Source organism: Sorex fumeus, unplaced genomic scaffold (assembly GCF_029834395.1).
Source record: "Sorex fumeus unplaced genomic scaffold, SorFum_2.1 ptg000021l, whole genome shotgun sequence".
NCBI classification, from domain to species: Eukaryota; Metazoa; Chordata; class Mammalia; order Eulipotyphla; family Soricidae; genus Sorex; species Sorex fumeus.
Window position 1 is genome coordinate 11,570,559 of NW_026606078.1, and position 12,600 is coordinate 11,583,158.

Below are 12,600 nucleotides of genomic sequence, written 5' to 3' on the forward strand. Positions count from 1 at the left end.
ACTTCAAACTTTACTACAAAGCGGTAATAATCAAAACAACATGGTACTGGAACAAAGGCAGAACTGTAGACCAATGGAACAGAGTTGAATACACTGACATCTCCCCTCAATCATATGATCATCTAATATTTGATAAAGGTGCAAGAAATGTGAAGTGGAGTAAGGAAATCCTCTTTAACAAATTGTGCTGGCATAACTGGACAGCTACATGCAAAAAAATGGGCTCAGAACTCTGCCTAACACCATGTACAAAGGTAAGATCCAAATGGATTAAAGACCTCAACATCAGACCAGAAACCATAAGATACATTGAAGACAAAGTTGGCAAAACCCTCCATGACACTGAGGCTAATGGTATGTTCAAAGATGACACGCCACTGGCTGAGCAAGTGAAAACAGAGATAGATAAATGGGACTATCTTAAACTAAGAAGCTTCTGTACCTCCAAAGAAACAGTGACCAAAATACAAAGACAGTCTACAGAATGGGAAAGAATATTCGCCGAATACACATCTGACAAGGGGTTGATATCAAGGATATACAAAATACTGGTTGAACTCCACAAGAAGAAAACATCCAACCCCTCAAAAAATGGGGCAATGAAATGAACAGAAACTTTCTCAAAGAAGAAATCCGAATGGCAAAAAAGCACATGAGAAAATGCTCTACATCATTAATCATCAGGGAGATGCAGATCAAAACCACAATGAGATACCATCTCACACCTCAGAGACTGGCCCACATTCAAAAGAACAAAAGCAACCGATGCTGGCCTGGATGTGGCGAGAAAGGGACACTCCTTCACTGTTGGTGGGAATGTCCACTGGTTCAGCCCTTCTGGAAAACAGTATGGACGATTCTCAAAAAATTAGAAATTGAGATCCCATTTGACCCAGCAATACCACTCCTGGGAATATATCCCAGAGAGGCAAAAATGTATAGTCGAAGTGACATCTGCACTTGTTTGTTCATTGCAGCACTCTTTACAATAGCCAGAAACTGGAAGAAACCTGAATGCCCAAGAACAGATGACTGGTTAAAGAAACTTTGGTACATCTACACAATGGAGTACTATGTAGCTCTTAGAAAAGATGAAGTCATGAACTTTACATACAAGCGGTACAATATGGAAAGTATCATGCTAAGCGAAATGAGTCAGAAAGAGAGGGATAGACATAGAAAGATTGCATTCATCTGGGGGATATAAAGTAACAAAGTATGAGATTAATACCCAAGAATAGCTGAGATCAGCACCAGGAGGATTACTCCATAACTTAGAGGCCAGCCGGGTATCCTAGAGGAAAGGGCAGTTCAGATAGAGAAGGGAGCACCAAATAAAGGATGTTTGGAGGATCCTTCCAGGAGGGGAGATGCATGTCGAAAGTAGACTATAGACTGAGCATGTTTGCCACTCAATGCCTCTTTTGCAGACCACAACACCCAAAAGGAGAGAGAGAACACAGGGGATTGCCCTGCCACAGAGACAGGGGGGATGGGGGGATGGGGGTGGGAGGGATATTATCCATGGTGGTGGAAAATGGGCACTGGTGGAGGGATGGGTATCTGATCATTGTATAATTGAAACCAAAGCACAAAAAATTGTAAATCTACAACTTTAAAAAAAGTAAAATAAAATAAATGGTAAACGTCCGATTCGGGTTGTTAGGCATTCGAATGAATCAATGCTCTTGGCCAAGTGTTTGTTGACAAGGACACCGACGCCTCCAACACCTCTTTTATCGCATGTTCCGAGGAACAATTATTCTCCAGTGTCGAAAACGGCATGGTGAGATTCGTGTCTTCTTGTCTCGGTCAGACCAATGATGTCGTACTTGATCATTCGCGCTTGTACCATCAGGTCCTCGATGGATGCATCTGATGCTAGCGTACGTGCATTGAAAGTACAGACGATCATTTTTGTCTTCCTTCGTTGTGGCAGCCTAGGTTGGCCTTGAGATTTTGTCGGCCTCTCCTTTCTCATCCTTCTCAGTGCTGCCATGTCGGTGAAGCCTTCAGGGTCAGGTGAATGAGACCAGTTGTAGTTAATGGTTTTGGCATATCGAATACACAGCGGATAGCTTGCCAGGCTCTTCCGTGCTCACTGCCTGCAGTTTCTATCTTCGTTGTCTACGCACCAACATCTCATTATGATGAAAGAGAAATTGAGAAGTTCTACATGGAGCTGGAGAAGTTCTATAAAGAAGACCACACCTTCTACAAGATCATTGTGGGTGATTTTAATGCCAAGATAGGACCAAGAAGATCAGCTGAAGAACTTCACATCGGAACCCATGGCCTAGAATGGAACGAACAGGGTGAGAGACTGTCTGAGTTCATCATGTCGACCAAGACCATTCATGGTAACTCACAGTTCCAGAAGGCAGAATCTAAACGATGGACATGGGAGTCTCCCGGTGGACGATTCCACAACGAAATAGACCACATCATATTCAATCGACGGTTTTGCCTGACTGATGTCGCTGTTGTCCCAAAATTTCGAACGGGATCGGACCACCGTCTCCTTCGTGCAAAATTCTACTTCACAGAGCGGGGAGAAAGGGCTGCAAAGTTCAAAAAGAGAACTCCCAGAACGACCACCAACTGGGAACTCTTTGGTACTATTGCGGCAACATGGGAAGATGCCATTGTTGACAACATTGACGAGGAATACGATCGACTGGTTCAGCACCTCCATGAATGTGCGAGGAACGCCAAGAGAGAGATAGCCACAAAAAGTCGCCTATCTTCGAAAACTCTTGAGCTAATTCGCCAGCGTGGTTTGGCGCATGCCTCAGGCAACCGCAAGCTAACGTCCGAGCTTGCAAAGCAGTGCAGAGATGCGATCAAGGAAGACCTCAAAGAGAGAAGAGCAGAAGTACTGGTAGATGCGGCAGAAGCCGGGAAAAGTATTCGTAACGCCCGCCTGTCCTTCGCCAACTATAAGACCAAGATGACTGCCTTCCGACGTCCTGATGGATCCATCACATCCTCCAGAATGGCAATGGAGAAGATTATCCATGACTTCTACTCAAATCTCTTCGATAGCCATGTCCACTTGCCGACATACCAAATTCCACAGGATGGGTATGTCGTTCCCAACGTTCTCCCTTCCGAAATCCGACATGCCATTTCGTCAGTAAAGAAGCAAACAGCACCCGGCCCAGACAAGGTCAGACCTGAACACCTGAAGAACCTGCCGTCAGTACTCATCAATACACTGGCTCGGCTCTTCACTCGCTACCTGTCTGAATGCAAGGTTCCATCTCAATGGAAAACCAGCAGGACCGTACTACTGTTCAAGAAGGGAGACATCCATGACATTGGCAACTATCGCCCGATCTGCCTATTGTCTGTCATCTACAAGTTGTTCACTCGAGTCATCCTGAATAGGATTGGCAGAACACTAGATGAAGGACAACCATGTGAGCAAGCAGGGTTCCGCAAAGGATTCAGCACCATCGACCATATCCACACGGTAACCAAACTCATTGAGGTTTCTCGGGAGTTCAAGATGCCGCTCTGCTTAACGTTCATTGATTTAAAGAAGGCCTTTGATTCTGTTGAGACGGAAGCGGTCATTGAAGCCCTAGCCAATCAGGGCATTCAAGCCCAATACATCAGGATCCTCCGTGAGCTGTATTGCGGATTCACTACCAGGATCTCACCATTCTACAAAGAAGTGATCGTTGATGTCAAGAGAGGGGTGCGGCAGGGTGATACCATTTCACCGAAACTCTTCAGTGCCACCCTCGAGAACATCATGCGACGACTGGAATGGGAAGGAATGGGAGTGAAGATAGATGGTCGGCAACTACACCACCTCCGCTTTGCTGATGACATTGTTTTAATAACACCAAACATCAGCCAAGCGGCACAAATGCTGGCCGATTTTGACCGTGAGTGTGGAAAGGTAGGACTACAGCTGAATCTTACGAAGACAATGTTTATGAGAAACAGCCTTGTTCCTGACGCCCCATTCGCTCTCAATGGAACGACCATCTCCGAATGCAACAGCTATGTGTACCTAGGTCAAGAGGTCAACATGACAAATGACCTGGCACCCGAGCTGCGCAGGAGGAAGAGAGCGGCTTGGAACGCCTTCAAGAACGTCGAAGAAATAGCTAAGAGGACGAAGAACCTCCGGCTCCGGGCACATCTCTTTGATTCCACTGTTCTTCCTGCATTAACATATGCCTCAGAGACCTGGGCCCTATGCAAACAAGATGAGAATGCCATTCAGGTCTCCCAAAGAAGAATAGAAAGAGCTATGCTTGGAATATCACGTTTCACTCAAATGAGAGAACGAATCCGGAGTTCTGACATCCGTCGACGATCAAGGATCAGGGACGCTGTCTCATTTGCCAAGGTGTCGAAAATCAGATGGGCTGGTCACGTAATGAGATTTAAAGACGACCGTTGGACTAGAGCTGTTACTGATTGGATTCCACGGGATGTCAAGAGACCGCGTGGCCGCCCACCTACCAGATGGTCAGACTTCTTTGTCAAGGTCATGAACGATCGGTTTGAGGCCCTCCATGTTCCCGGAGCGAAGAGATGCCATTGGGCTACACTAGCACGCGACAGGGACAAATGGAGACGTTACTGGCGCCCGCTCGAACAAATCGACGACTAACGGGAAGTTAAGTGATTAAGTGATTAAGTGAAAATAAAGGGAAAAAAATGCTCTACATCATTAATCATAAGGGAGATGCAGATCAAAACCACAATGAGATACCATCTCACACCTCAGAGACTGGCCCACATTCAAAAGAACAAAAGCAACTGTTCCTGGCGCGGATGTGGCGAGAAAGGGACACTCCTTCACTGTTGGTGGGAATGCCGACTGGTTCCGCCCTTTTGGAAAACAGTATGGACATTCCTCAAAAAATTAGAAATTGAGCTCCCATTTGACCCAGCGATACCACTCCTGGGAATATATCCCAGAGAGGCAAAAATGTGTAGCCGAAGTGACATCTGCACTTGTTTGTTCATTGCAGCACTCTTTACAGTAGCCAGAAACTGGAAGAGACCTGAGTACCCAAGAACAGATGACTGGTTAAAGAAACTTTGGTACATCTACACAATGGAGTACTATGTAGCTCTTAGAAAAGATGAAGTCATGAACTTTACATACAAGTGGTACAATATGGAAAGTATCATGCTAAGCGAAATGAGTCAGAAAGAGAGGGATAGACATAGAAAGATTGCATTCATCTGGGGGATATAAAATAATAAAATATGAAATTAATACCCAAGAATAGCTGAGAGCAACACCAGGAGAATTATTCCATAAATTAGAGGCCAGCCGGGTATTCTAGGGGAAAGGACAATTCAGATAGAAAGGGGAACACCAAGTGGAGGGTGTTTGGAGGATCCTCCCAGGAGGGGAGATGCAGGTTGAAAGTAGACTGGACTGAACATGTTAGCCACTCAATGCCTCTTTTGCTGATCACAACACCGGAAAGGAGAGAGAGAACAAAAGGGAATTCCCTGCCACAGTGGCAGGGGCGGATGGGGGGATGGGGGGATGGGGGGGAAGGATATTATCCTGGTGGTGGAAAATGGGCACTGGTGGAGGGATGGGTATTTGATCGTTGTATGACCGAGATCCAAGCACAAAAATTTGTAAATCTACAACTGTACCTCATGGTGTTTCACTAATAAAAAAAAATAATAATAATAAAAATAAAATAAAATCTATTTTGATATACTTATGGTCAATCCATATGTTTCTATTTATGAAATTTGGTCTTGGGGTCATATCCAGCAATGTTCGGGGCTTACTTCTGGCTTGAGAGGTTATAGAACTAGTTGGTTCTAGTACAGACTTCCAGGTATCTCCAAACTAGCTCATTAAACTTGGTGGACTTCTACACTGCATCCTCATTGTGTCTGTCACAGTGCTCTGGGGGTTATGAATGCAGTTCTGATTTTGTAGTACCAAGTTCTTCAACCTGTAGTGAGAACAAGGCTTTAAACGGGGTGAATTTAGCAAGTTTTCAGGAATCGGGGGATGAGGTGGGAGAAGATGGGGTGGAGTGGAATGAGGAGCAGGAAATTCTGTGCAATTTACTAGATAGTAGCTTCTATGCCTCCTCAAGGAATTCCAACAGTACAAAAAAATCTCGCGGCTGTTTTATGATCCCTATCTGCATATGCTCATTCATGGTTTCTAGGTGCTCTTCTATTGCTAAGTCACTGGGCCCACCCAGCAGTGCTCTTCTTTATCCTGAAACTTGGTCAGGACACAGAACCTGTCACAGGAAGAGGGGCAATGTAGGTAAAGGAAGTCATAACTTTCTTTTTAAGTTTATGTTTGTTTTTTTTAAGTTGTTCACAATAATGTATTAACTCAATATTCCAACATCATCCTCACCACCATTACACCTTCCCACCACCATATCCTGAATTAGTCTAACCCACCCCCAAAGTCTTCCCCCAGAGAAGAATCTAAATGATTTATTTTATATTGCTTGTTATAAAGCACTGTAGCACTGTCTTCCCATTGTTCATCAACTTGCTCGAGCCGGCCCGGTAACATCTCCATCATGAGACTACTTGTTACTGTGTTTGGCATATTGAATATGTCACAGGTAGCTTGCCAGGCTTTGCCCTTCTGGCAAGATTCTCTCAGTAGCTTGCTGGGCTCTCTGAGAGGGGGAGGAATCAAACCTGTGTGGGCTGTGTGGGCTTCTTGCAAGGCTAAAGCTCTACCTGCTATTCTGTGGCTCCCGCCCATGGAAAAAAGTATATTTGGTAAAATAAAAACCCTTGAAGATTTCTTTGTTATTTAAACTTTTCATTAACTAAAATATTTTAAGTAAGACAAAAGGAACCAAACTTGGATTCAGAAGTGTGGCAGTCTGAGGACATTGAGAACTGGTTTCTGTCTCACTACTCCGTGTACAGCAGCTACTGTGGTAAGTGCTACTACTTGTATATGAGATACAGTAATAATCAGCCTCATCTTCAGGCTTCATCCCAGAGATGATCAGGATCACTGTGTTGTCAGTCTTTATGCCAGAGAAGCGATCAGGGATATCTGCAGGCCGAGAAGTTGTACCATAAACCAAGAGTTTGCGGGCCATGCATGAGTGCTGTTGGTACCAGGAGACACCTCTTGTGTAATAGCCAATGTCATTGCTGCTTCCAATACAGGAGATGGTGACTGCTCCTCCCAGAGCCTCAGACACAGAGAAAGGTTGTGTCAGGGCATGTTGGGTCCACGAACCTGAAAAAAAGGAGGAGGAAATGAGAACCATGCTCTCTTGAGTTTGAGATATTTCACAGGTGAATCTGAGGAGAGGACATAGAATCAAACTAGAATCCCCCTCATGCCCACCCCAGGAGATCTCACCTGTGGCCTGGGTGAGGAAAGTGAGGAGAAACAGATCTCAGGCCATAACGGAAATGCCCAAAGAACGCTGTCCCCTGACTCCCAACACTGGAACTCGCTGTCCCACCTACTCTTATCCCTTGCTCTGCCTCTGAAGAAGGAAGGGTCTCCATGCAAATATATTTCCTCATTTGACATCTGTTCACACTCACCTACTCAAATGTGACCCGGTGATGCTTCAGCTCTAAACTGCAGCTTTCAGTTAAAAGATGAATACACATCTGCAGGGATTGTCACCGATTGTACCATGATGTGGTTCCCATCCTTCCTGTTGAAGGAGGTAAGGCCCAGGAATTTCTGGCTCAGGAATCTGACCAGACCTCCATTCTGTGTTCTGTGGCAAATGGTGACGATGACAGGAGGCAAGAGGACACAATTTTCCCGTCCTCTTTCATAGCCTTCAGGCAAATCTGGGGTTTTCCCATTTTTCTTCAGACCTCTATAAGGTAAAGGTAAAGGCCCTCCCATTGATCGTCGATTTGCTCGAGCGGGCCCAGTAACGTCTCCATTGGAGACTTTGTTGTTACTGTGTCTGGCATATCGAATACTTTCGGTAGCTTGCCGGGCTCTCCGAGAGGGGCGGAGGAATCGAACTCGGATCGGCCATGTTGGCCGCTTGTAAGGCGAACGCCCTACCCGCTGTGCTATCGCTCTACTTTAAAGCCTTGATTTTCTGTCTTATGTATGTATGGTGGCCTGAAGTAGGGGTTGAGGTAGAAATTAGTGATAATACATAATAGAATTCATTGTGATGTAACTCACGGGGGACTCAAACTCAGTCACTTTAGCAAAGCTCGTAGGAAAGCAACTCACAGAACTTCATGCAGGTCAGGGAACCACATCAAGATATTTCCCCAAATACAAGCCTTGACTGCTTTCCAGTGGACACATGCATAGCCCAACTCCAGCAGAAGCATTTGAGTGGGAACTGGATAATTCTATGCTATTTCTTTTGTCACCTCCCACTAGTTCGAGCTCAATACAGACCGTTGGGTCCACTAATCCATCTAAAGTTCATCCTCAGCTGATGAACATTCTTCTACTTGTCTCCAATACATTTCTTTGCAGTTAGTGATCTTGATGCAGTGGCGGGGTGAGGAGTGAGGAAACACAGGAAAGAAAAATAATCAACAAAGGAGGAAGTTCAGCTAATATGAGACAAAGTAAATTCCAGTTAGCTTTTCAAATTGTAAACGGAAACTATATTTCTTGAAGAGTGGAAGGTAGCAGGAGAAAGAATCATGTACTGGGAACAAGGAAGTCAACTCCAGTTTGGAAGAACTAGGGAAAGAGACTGGTATCAGGATTGAAGTAGGTCCACGAACTCCAGTGATTCCTTACCAGGTGTAACTTGTGATTTTCTTTTTCTCTTGCCCTGTCTGAGCATGCTGCAAATACTTAGTTCTCTGAGATGTACCCTTTCCTCAAAAAGTTTCTCCAACCCCAGAGGTGAGTCTAAATCAGTGAATTTTCTTATAGAGGAAGCAGGATTGGAGAAGAGTCTCTTTATGCTAACTTTTACTTAGGTAAAAGTCCATCTCTAGGGTAGTTGTCAAGGGGGTAGAGTTGGTTGTGGTTGATGGTCTTCTTTAAAATTCCTTTCTTGGCCATTTTTTTCTGCTGGAGCTCTCTGTGTCTGTGACTGGTGCAACACAATTAAAATATTCTATTAGGAGGTACACCGGCGATCTAGGTGTGAATACTTTGATGAAATAAATTGACGTCCATGGTTTATTAATTTTGACAGTTCCAACAGCATGAAAGAGGTGATAACTTGATAACTTGGGCATAGTTAAATGTGGACCTCTACATGAAGTAACAACTAATATTTGGTGGAGTAATAGTTTTGGTTTGTGATGATTATTTCTGAATTCTAAACTTTGATACGAATGTTTCTTTTACATAAGTTTATTAATAATATCTATAATTTAAGAAATTCTTTAAAAAGAACTAAGATAATGAACTGCAAAGCAGACAGGGTATATGACTTTGGATTAAAGACCAGAAATATGGATAAATCTCTCTTGGAATCACCATGGAGTGGCTCCCTGGGGGAAAAATGCTAGTGTAGAACATTTCTAGCAAGAAGCAAATGGCTAATTTTAATGAGCATCCATCTTGGCCTCTCACCCACTTTATATACTTTATAGGGGAAAGTTCAGAGCCTTTATTTCGTGTTCTAGATATAGCTGATTTCATTTAAAGTACCTTAGATACTTGTGCTTATAGACTCAAACGTAAAGCACCTGAAGATCCATGAAGGAGAACAGAAAGAACAAATACCAAAAATAAATAAATAAATAATGAATCAAACCAAAGCAACTTAATTAAACACATACGATAGTAAATCTTTAACACAAACAAAATCTTTGAGGAAGTCAACATATCTACAATAACATTTTTGAAAAATGTGAGATACATCACCCTTAAATTTGAAAGCAATCAAATAGTGTAGAAACTTATTTATTTTTCTGCATACATTGAAAATAAAATGCTGTGTGTTTTATAATGATAGCACCTAACACTTAAAGCACATCTTTGTTGGGGTCATAACTGGCGATGCTCAGGGGTTACTTCTGACTCTGCACTTCACTTCTGGGAGTGCTCAGGGGAATAAATGGGATGCCAGATATCAAACCCAGGTCAACAGTGTGTAAGACAAACCTTTTTGTATTACACTGTCACTACAGCCCCTTAAATCACCAAAGAAAATAATGTGTCTCTAATCATTTTGTAGTACTTAAACTTCAAAAAAGCAAAGATGGAGGCCAGAGAGAGCACAGTGCAGGGCACTTGCTTTGTTTAAGATCCCACACTCCATATATTTGGTCCCCAGAATCCCTCCAGCTGTGATCCAACCCCTCTCCTCCAAAAATAAATAAATTGATCTACATCAAATTAAACATCAAAATTAAATTTCTGCTTCTGCATTGTCGAGAAACTGTAGCTAAGTTAAAAGACACACCGCTCAATAAGAGTGAAAGTTCTTACAATACTCATTTGATAAAGGTGTAAGATTCAAGATAAAAACTGAGAATGGAGGTTCAAGGTGCAATGTAGATCGAGGGGGAACAACACTCTAATGGAGAGTGTGATGTTGGAACATTGTATATATAGAACACTGTCATTATCTGTATTGTAAACCACAGTGCCAAAAATCCCTGCTCTATGGATAGAGTTCCTTTATCTCTTACAAGAGTTTGTAATAATGTTTTCCACTGTTTTATGTCTTAACCACAATTTGTATGTTTTCCACTGTTATATTAGCATTGCATCACCAGCTTTGAAGCAGAAGATTCTTATATAAAAAGTAGATTTTTATAGTTTCCTGAACTATAACGTTTTGTTTTTTTATAAAGATTTTTCTAGGTGGCACAACATTTTCTGGTATCAAATAGAAATACAAATGTAATGATTAACTTTTTTGAAAATTTATCCAGACATCCATAATCAAACATAGTTAAAACAAAGATTGACGTTTCTCTTGTTAGACAGTGATTTAATTTATTGTGTGGTTCACCAAATGTGCAGTTGCTCGCCACATGTGTTCAGTGGCCATAAGCCCCTCTCCACACCTCCCTGCATCCCAGGTCAACAGATGCATAAAAGAAAGATCAACACTGCCAGGCTGCTTTGTGATCAGTCGCTATTTATTCCTGTCTGCATCCCGCCATTCATTCTATTCTCCCTGACCTACCATTTCAATCTCACTGAGCGCCCTATTCCAGTCTCACACAGCTCCTCATTTCACTGTCCTACTTTCCGAAGGAATCAAATCCGGTTGGCCGTGTGCAAGGCAAAAGCCCTACCTGCTGTGCTAAAATGTGCATTTATTAAAGGATTTTTTAAATTAAATTTCAAACTGAATGGCCAAATTCAGTTCAACAAGGAAGACACACAGACAAACACAAAATTAGGACTGAATTTTTCAAATGAAAGTTGGTCCTTCTTAAAGCCAACACAGAGAACCTGACACCAGGAAGAACAAAAAAACTCAAGCGTTTCCTCATCTTCTATGAAAATAATCACCGTTCGTTCCTCATCCCAATACCTTTAGTAGCCTAATACCTGTGAACATTTAATGACATTTGCAGAAAGATATACTGGGCAATGTAACAGATGTGGAACATCATTGCCTTCCCCACATCTAATGTAGAAGCCTAACCTGTATAGGACTCAATGGGTCATGCAGGACTTAACATACAAACATACACCAAATCAGGCCCTCATTGCACCCTGCTGGCATCAAAAGGTAACAACAAATTATCTCCAAAAGCTAGGAACTGTTTCTTTCTCCTGCCCTCTATCTAACTCAGTACCAAGTGCCTAGAGTCTTTTTAAATTCATCCAAGCTCATTTGCATTTCCCCAGATTCTATCAGAATTATCACCTGCATCTCAGGAGGCACATAGTATCATTGAGATTAGTTTGATTTTCCGTTGATTGTCTTATTACAGGTTAAGTGTTCTCAGGAGGCCGTCATTTTGGCATTGAGGAAATGTAAGATGTTGCAATATTTACAGGAATATTGAACCCAATAATAAGATGAGATGAAGATCTTTTGACTTCCAAAAATACCAAAAGAAAATATATCCATGAAAGATATGTACAAAGGAAATTTAAATGTTAGGGTCTTTAAGAGAAGGAGAAGGGGCTCTGGGCTAGAAGTAGGGGATAGTTTCTAGGGAACTCTTCTGAGACCATGTCTTAGGTGACAAGGGACACCTGGTTTTCATCACTGTGCCTACTACTTAGCACAGTAAAGCAATTTCTCCTTTAAGCTGTCAGAGGCAAAATTTTCATGATCTTCAGAAATATTGCAGGCCAGGAGTGGATTGTTTTAGAAGGAGAGGAGTTTGGGAGACAGACTCGTCATGATCCTTATCAGTATGAAATGAAGATTCAATAAAGTTGATGCCAATCATTGACTATTAAACTATTTGACCATTAAAAAGAAATTCGGTCATAAAAAGCAACATTATTTATTCATAGCTAGAAAAGAAGTATTGAAGTAGCTTCTTGGATGAATGGAACTGAAAATATTGTGATTACAAAGGAAAATCAGATGCATTGAAACATATGTTTATGGCACCATTCATGTGAAATGATGAGAGCGGAAAATTCCATGGACACAAAGGAGACAGTGTCCCTGATTCTTGACCATCGACGAAGGTCAGAACTCCAGATTCTTTCTCACAGTTGAG